Raw genomic sequence first — 8,816 nt, forward strand, 5'->3', positions numbered from 1 at the left:
TTGTCATCTTTGAAGAAACCAAATGCAAGCAAGAAGCGCAAGAAACCCTCTAATGTAAATGAGGAGAAGGATGGGAAGAGTCCATTCTTACGGTTTGGCAAGAAGACATGTTAGAAGATAGAAAGTGGAGTGGACAAGATAACCTCAATTGTGGAGGCATCATCGGCTCCAACCAACCATGTCCCCACCATTTCAGAGGTTATGAAGATGGTGAAAGAATGTGGTGTCAAAGAAGAAACTACTCTCATGCACACAACCCTCACTCTTATGGTGAAGCTTGACTTTAGGGAAATCTTCAATGCTCTTGAAACAAAAGAAGGGAGGCTTGATTATCTGAAGAGGGAGCATGAGAGGGAGATGTTGAAGCACATGTAGGCTTATGTTGTAGAACTATATTCGCTTACGTTGTGATCTTGTGGATCATATTTGCTTATGTTGTAGACCATATTTGCTTATGTTGTGAAATGTATTTGCTTATGTTCTGGAACCATGTTTGCTGTTGTGAACCAAAGTTATTTCACTTGTTGCGACATGATTGTGTTGTGAACAATATTTGCTTCTGTTTTCCAATAGTATACATATTGTTAAAAGTATTTCTTATGTTGTTGACCATGAGTATTTTGGCATCCTCATGTTCCTGTGTAGATGGATTCAAGGATGGAAGAAGTGGCCAAAAAGGGTCAGGAGGGATTTAAAGTTCTAGCTGAACTTGGGAAGCAGGCTGCAATCATGGGAAACCTAGGTAACCTCTATGTTGAGCGGTACTTGAACAAAATATACAGATTGCCTCAGCAAACTGGACTTCAATGGGTCATGGAGTGCTATGGTCGGCCCTAATACTTTTATAAAATGTTTTGGATGAGCACTGATGTTTTCATGGCACTTCACGATTTTCTTGTCTCTACATATGGTTTGACATCAACTACTAATGTTTCCTCAATTAATTCATTGGCCATGTTCTTATGGATAGTTAGCGGACGTCAATCATTTGCTCAACCTAAGAACCATTTTGTACGGTCACTTTGGACAGTTCATACAAAGTTTAACGAAATTTTGTTATGTTTGCGCAAGTTAGCGAAAGATATCATCAAACCGACAGATCCTACTTTTGGCTATGAGCATGAAAAGATTAAAGATGAACGTTTCTAGACTCATTTCAAAGGTGCTATTGGTGCAATAGATTGATCACATGTGCCAGTTTTAGTACATGTGGATGATGCGGTTAAGCATAGATGTTGGCATGGTTTTACATCTCAGAATGTGCTTGCAATATGTGACTTTGACATGAGGTTTACCTTTGTGGTTGCGGGTTGGCTGGGCTGTGCACATGACACAAGGATCTTGAATCATGCATTATGACGTTTCTCTTCATTTCATGTACCTCCCAAAGGTATAACATACTAACAAAAAATCCCATAAGTAATTATATTCTTATGTGCGACGCTAATTTGTTGTACATTTTCAGGGAAATACTATCTTGTGGACTCTAGATATCCAAATCGAACGTGATACCTTGCTCCTTTCAAAGGGAGTACATACCATCTACCGGAATTCCGTCTTCGTCGGCACCGTCCACCTCAAGGGAAGTATGAGGTGTTCAACTTTCTACATTCATCCCTTTGAAATGCAACATCAAAGTATAGTCGTTTGCATATATGTTAGCTGTGAATGGCCTAAATTGTCATATTTCTCCTTTGCAGAAATAGTTCAATTACCTACATATATATATATATATCACTGCTTTATGGTCAATTAGCATATAAACAAACTCACTCAAGTCTCAGGGGCATTACAGACAATTCACAGCCACATCTATAGTGTCACAGTTGTTTTAACCAAACACCCTCCAGCTTTTCTACAACAGCTTTTTCAGAATCTGCAGCTCAACCAAACACGGCCTTAAGCATGGCATGAGCAACTATAATCTCTAATTGTCATCATAAACATGTTTAATCATAATATGTTGAATCATGGATACTGAGTTAAACATATTTACAAAAACAAAAACAAGTTGAGTTCATACCCGCTTTTCCTTGCCACAGTCACTTCATCAAATATTGTCATTATTGCCTTTCACTTGCACAACCGAATGATATGAAAATAATCATAGTGCAAGAGTGCCGTGGACTAAGTTGGGATCTGCAAACATTTTATTCAAAGGAGAAGACAAGGTAAAATGGGCTCTTTCTAAAATCAACAATAATGCAAATGAAAGCCACTCGACATTTTCATTATGGTCTTCTCCCAATAATGACTCAACGAAAGAAAAAAAAATTCACACGAACACACTGAATTATTTTTGGAGTTTTTGATTTTTCTTGAAGAAAGCAAATTAAAGAAGGAGAAACAAAAATGAGAAAAACTATTTACACGGGAAAGATCCCAACAAGCAAAAGAAGAACGGGAAATCTTTTTGGGTTTCTTTTAATACTACAACTAATTTAAACTAGAAACAAAAAACCGAAAAGAAGCGAAAAATATTTTTGGGTTTTCTCAAAGTTTTTCAAACACAAAAATGAAAGCGAGAAATTAAAACTAACTTGGATTATACAATGAAAAAGGGTGAACAACGACAACTGGAATGAGATGTGTGAACATGAATGTAATGTCAGTGGGAAATACGTACTCCCCCAAGCTTAGGCTTTCGCCTAGCTTGGTAATCACCATTGTTGGTCTGGGTAATAATCAAAGTGGTAGCTCGTGGAGGCTCTCGGTGCCTCCACCTCGGCCCGGCGAGTGGCTCTACTGTTGCGTTGTACTCACGTTCCTCGCTCTCTTAAATTTAATAGCTTTGTTTACTTTGAAAGTCAAAAAGAGCAGGTGCAGGCAAAATAACAGATACCATGTGCTCATTATTAAACATTAAGTTATAGTCATATTCTGAGCTATATACTTAATAAAATCATGGCACTTCATTGAATCAAAATCTAGATATTGGTCAGGTAAGATAGGATCATTAGACATAGGTGAAACTCCCAGACTTGCAGTTACGCGAGAGGCATAAATTCCCCCATAAAATGACCACTACTCGCATCGCGTTGCAGCCTCTGTGCAACAATGGCCCCAAGATTATAACGTTTAATGCCCATTATAGCAGTATGTATGAGGCTTAAATCAGGAGCACAGAGTGTACTCCAGTCTTGTTTTCCTATGACGCATTTGCCATTAAACAATGCAAAATAACGAATAGAGGGGAACTGAATACTTTTGATTCTAGCTTGTGTTACTCCTCTATCCTCACCATTGCAAAGACGAGTAATAAACATCTCATAATTAGATTTTGGTGATTCATCTAACGAACCCCAATATGGAATTTTGCACGCATCACAGAATTCTTCTAGAGGTATACTATAAGCTCAATCATACAGGTGAAACAAAACTCTAGAAGTGCGAGAATGAAACTCAAACTTTTTAGTGAACGAGATGGTAAGATTGTAGTGTCGCGTGCATTTATCAGTGATGAAGGGAGCGAGCTCGGTGTTGTGAACATATTCACCAAATTCTTCTTTAATACCCATGCCTATCATGAACTCGTCGCACGGCCACCGACATGATTTGGTGTCGGAATCCCGCACTAAGCTTGCCCTTTGCTCAACATAAGCCTGTCATATCGAGCTCTCACTTGACGATGCCTCCGAGGACCTCCTCCTCAATGAAATCCTCCTAAAGAGGTTAATTTGTGTACGAACAAATTTCTGAAATTTTTAGGCCACAAAATGATGTCAACAAAACTTCACAAGATTGGTAGCAACTACTCATATGGATGTCTGGAGGCTATATCAAGCATTCAAACAACTTGGAACTCAAAGAATTCAACATGCAAGCTCATTTTCAGTAACACCAAGAGCAAATAATTATGAAAAATATAATCCACTAAAACAAAAACTAATTGCAGCAATGGACGAATCACATACCAACTAGCAATCCCGCAAAATAGTTTCAGAAATGGAGCTCTGAGCTAGGAGATTGTAAATCTCAGCTTTGGGAGCAAGAACACGAGAGAGAGAGAGAGAGAACTACCGGGATTTTTTCTGGAGGTAAGAGACGAAGTGGGCTAAAGGGATAAGTGAGGTGGTCCCTGTGGGGACCACCACCCACCAGGGCGCACCCTGGTGCCTTGTGGGCACCTGGGGAATCCCCCTAGGATGGTTTCACTACCAAAAATTCTTAAATATTTAGGAAAAATATCATGTAAAATTTCCAGGTCATTTTGAGCACTTTCATTTTTGGACACTTTTTTATTGCACGGATAATTCAGAAAACAGGATATTCATGGCATTCTATTACATTTAACTAAAAATAACTAAAAATATAAAGTGGGTACAGAAGGTCGTGCCTATTAAATTCATTGACCACATGCCTCTAAAAAATAATCCATTAATAAGGTTGATCAAGTCTTATTAATAAACTACTTCCGATTAACATGAAACTGAAGAATCTTCATAAAACACTAAGTTACCTCAATGGTGATATGCATCTCCCCAATTATAAGTGTTTCATATTTCTTTTTTAAAGTAAGAAGAGGATTTTGAAAACTCCCAATAGTGATTGTCAGAGTCTTTTCAATAGAACGAATGCCATTTACTTGAAATTGTTTCTTTGGAAAGTGCACCGTGTGTTCATTACCATTGATATGAAAAGTGATCTTGCTTGTGTTCTAATCAATAATAGCCCCTGAAGTACTCAAAAAGGGTCTATCAAGGATAATTGACATGTTGTCGTCCTCGGGCATGTCAAGTATAACAAAGTCGGTTAAGATAGTAACATTTGCAACTACAACGGGCTCAGCCTCACAAACACCGATAGGTATGGCAGTTGATTTGTCAGCCATTTGCAATGATATCTTAGTGGGTGTGGGTTTATTCAAATCAAGTCTTTTATATAAAGAGAAAGGCATAACACTAACACCAACTCCTAAATCACATAATACAGTTTTGACATAATTTCTTTTAATGGAGCATGGTATAGTCGGTATTCCTGGATCTCCTAATTTCTTAGGTACTCCATGCTTAAAAGAGTAGGTTGAAAGCATGGAGGAGATTTCATCTTCAGGTATTTTCCTTTTATTAATGACAATATCTTTCATATATTTAGCATAAGGGGCTATCTTTAAAATATCAGTCAAACGAGTACGCAAAAAGACTGGCCTAAGCATTTCAGCGAAACGTTCAAATTCTTTGTCATCCTTTTTCTTAGATGGTTTAGGTGAAAAGGGCATGGGTTTCGGAACCCATGGTCTCTTTCTTTAACATGTTTTCTAGCAACAAAATCTCTCTTCTCATAACATTTATTTTTAGAAGGTTGGTTATCAAGATCAACAGTAGGTTCTATTTCAACAACATTATTTGATTCTTTATCATTGTCTAGTTGAGCATTTTCATGAACATCATCATTGTCATTATCATTATCACTAGGTGAATGTTCATTACCATATTGTGTTTCATCATCAGAAATAGAAACATCATTATTATCCCTAGAAGGTTTTTTACCTCAGGTTCACTAGAAGTATGCAAAGTCCTATCATTTTTCTTTTTCTTTTTCTTTTTAGAAGGACTAGGTGCATCCACATTAGTTCTTTGAGAGTCTTGTTCAACTCTTTTAGGGTGACCCTCCAGATAAAGTGGCTCCTAAGTCATTCTACCTCCTCTAGTCATTACTCTAACATCATGATCATTCATATTATTATTCATTTCATTGAGCAATTCACATTGAGATTTAGCAACTTATTCTAACTGAGTTTGGACCATAGAAGCATGTTTACTAACACCTTTGACATCATTAACAATTCTAAACAACAAGTCACTCAAGCGATCAATCATGTAGGCATTTCGTTTCAATTGTTTCATAACATTTTCATTGAAATGATCTTGCTTAATAATGTAATTGTCAAATTCATACAAGCATTGACTATGAGATTTATTATAAGGAATATCACCTTCATCAAACTTTACAAGAGAATTTACCTCTAACACCTGTGGTGGTGCGTCAATACCATGTATTTCTTCTATAGGTAGCAAATTTTCAACACCTTCATCTTTAATACCCTTTTCCTTCATTCAATTCTTTCCTTCTTGCATATCTTCAGGACTGAGAAATAAAATACCCCTCTTCTTCAGGGTGGGTTTAGGTGGTGGTTCAGGAAGTGACTAGTCATTATCATTCTTCAAAATATTATTCAATAGTTCATCAACTTGTTCAATAGTTCGTCCCCTGAAAACACAACCAACACAACTATCTAGGAAGTCCCTAGAAGCATCGGTTAGTCCATTATGGAAGATATCAAGTATTTCATTTTTCTTAAGAGTATGATTAGGAAAAGAATTAAGTAATTGGAGAAGCCTCCCACAAGCTTGTGGGAGACTCTCTTCTTCAATTTGCACAAAGTTAAATATTTCCTGTAAGGCATCTTGTTTCTTATGAGCAGGAAAATATTTTCAGAGAAGTAATAAATCATATCCTGGGGACAACACACACAACCAGGAGTAAGATTATTATAACATATCTTAGCATCACCCTTTAAGGAGAAAGGAAATAACTTAAGAATATAATAATAGAAAAAAAATCATCATGAGAAAATAGGGTGGCTAAAGCATTTAATTTAGTAAGATGTGCCACAACAGTTTTAGTGTCATAGCCATGGAAAGGATCAGATTCAACCAAAGTAATTAACTCTTGACAGAGAATTCATAATCCCTATCGGTAATAAAGATAGGTGAAGTATAAAACTTAGGATCATATTTCATTCTAGCATTCAAAGATTTTTCTTTCAACTTGCATTAATTTCTTAAGATCATATCTATCCTTACAAGCAAGAAAATCCCTAGATACATCTCCTTCAATAACATAACCTTCAAGTATCTTAGGCAATTCATATCTAGGAGAGCCAGGTCAAATAGGTGTTTTATAATTTTTAGTTTCAGTAATTTCATCAGTTTCAGCATTCTCAATTTCTTTAGCTCTAGCTAGTTGTTCATCAAGAAATTCACCTAGTGGCACAGTCTTATCAATCAAAGCACTAGCATCATTCATAGCAGAAGTAGCATCATCACGTACTTGCGACATATCATGATTAATAGCAGGTGGTGGTGTTGCAAGCTTTCTTAAAATATAAGGTGAATCAAGTGCAGAGCTAGATAACAGTTCCTTATCTCCACTCGTCTTAGAGGGAACGTTATTGGTTCTATCATCCTTAAGATTCTTCATAGTGATAAACAGATATAAATCCCAAGTGACTCAACAAATATAACTATGCTCCCCAGCAACGGCGCCTGAAAAAGGTCTTGATAACCCACAAGTATAGGTGATCGCAACAATTTTCGAGGGTAGAGTATTCAAACCAAATTTATTGATTCGACACAAGGGGAGCAAAAGAATACTTGTAAGTATTAGCAGCTGAGTTGTCAATTCAACCGCACCTAGAGACTAAATATCTACAGAAGCGATAAGTAGCACAGTAGCATGGTAATTTGATAGTAGTAGTAATGATAGCAATGGTAACGGTAACAACAGTAGCAATAGTTTTATAGCAGTTGTAACAGTAATAGCAATAGTAACTTAGAAAGAAAAATATGTGAAAAACTTGTAGGAATTGGATCGGTGATAACGTTGGATAATATTCATCATATAATAGTCATAACCTTGGGCGACACAGAACTAGCTCCAATTCAGCAATATAATGTAGGCATGTGTTCCATAAATAGCCATACATGCTTATGGAAAAGAACTTGCATGGCATCTTTTGTCCTACCGTCCCGTGGCAGCGGGCTCCATCAGGAAAGTAAGGGATATTAAGGCCTCCTTTTAATAGAGAACCATAATAAAGCATTAACACATAGTGAATACATGAACTCCTCAAACTACGGTAATCACCGGAAAGAATCCCAATTATTGTCACCTTGGGGTATGCGGATCTTAACACATAGCCGGTGCATATAACTTGCAAGATAGGATCAAGAACACAAATATATTGGTGAAAACATAAAGATCTAAAATCATGGCACTCGGTCCCTAGTGACAAGCATTAAGCATATCAAAGTCATAGCAACATCAGTCTCAGAACATAGTGGATACTAGGGATCAAGCGCTAACAAGACTAAATCGATTCCATGATGAATTGTAGGTGCATCTAGTGCCCCTTAGTAATTTTGGTGTATTGAAGACTTATAGGTTAAGGGAGTAATGTGTTTCTGAGTGTACACATGTCTAATAAGTCTATCAGGAGTTTGATATATTCAAAGAAAGTCGACCGCTAAAAATGAATGTCTTCAGTTGAAGACTTTGGTTTTCTTGAAGACTTTGAAAATGAGGAAATTGGTTTGACCTTGAAGATATTGATATTGATGGGAGGACTATGAAGCATGAAGACTTTTGTTTTAGTAGTTTCATTTTCCTTTCTTCAGTCATAGGAAACAACGCACTATGAAAGGGGGTCAGGATAATACTAAGGAAAAATTTCCAAGTGATGCTCATCTAAAAGCCTACACCTACCTAATCCTTCGAGTGAAGCCTTTGGAAATCTCATACGGTTCAATCAATTTCTTCAGTGAGAGAGACGAAGATCTTCTAGTCTCTGAGGAATTTGTTTTGATTGAGGAGTTAGGAATTCTCCAGTGCGGATTGCGTACAAGTGAGGAACATGATCGCCCTGAGGAATTTGAGTGCTCAAATTTCCGACCGTTGTTGTGCCACGCACCAGCTGTCCCAAATATCTTATCCACCTAATGGTCATATCATTATAGGTATTTATGTCTTATCATGTCGAGCTACTCCCGGCTATAAATAGCCTCCCCCTCAACCACTAGCTGGTTGGCTGCTCC

At 37.2% G+C, this 8,816-nt stretch overlaps 1 pseudogene; it reads left to right on the top strand.

The window, feature by feature from the left end:
- The first annotated feature begins 645 nt into the window (after positions 1-645).
- On the top strand, positions 646-1,623 carry LOC147959371 (uncharacterized; annotated as a pseudogene).
- Positions 1,624-8,816: the final 7,193 nt, after the last annotated feature.

The sequence above is a fragment of the Triticum urartu genome, chromosome 7A (assembly GCF_056163025.1).
Source record: "Triticum urartu cultivar PI428250 chromosome 7A, HENAU_Tu73, whole genome shotgun sequence".
NCBI lineage: Eukaryota > Viridiplantae > Streptophyta > Magnoliopsida > Poales > Poaceae > Triticum > Triticum urartu.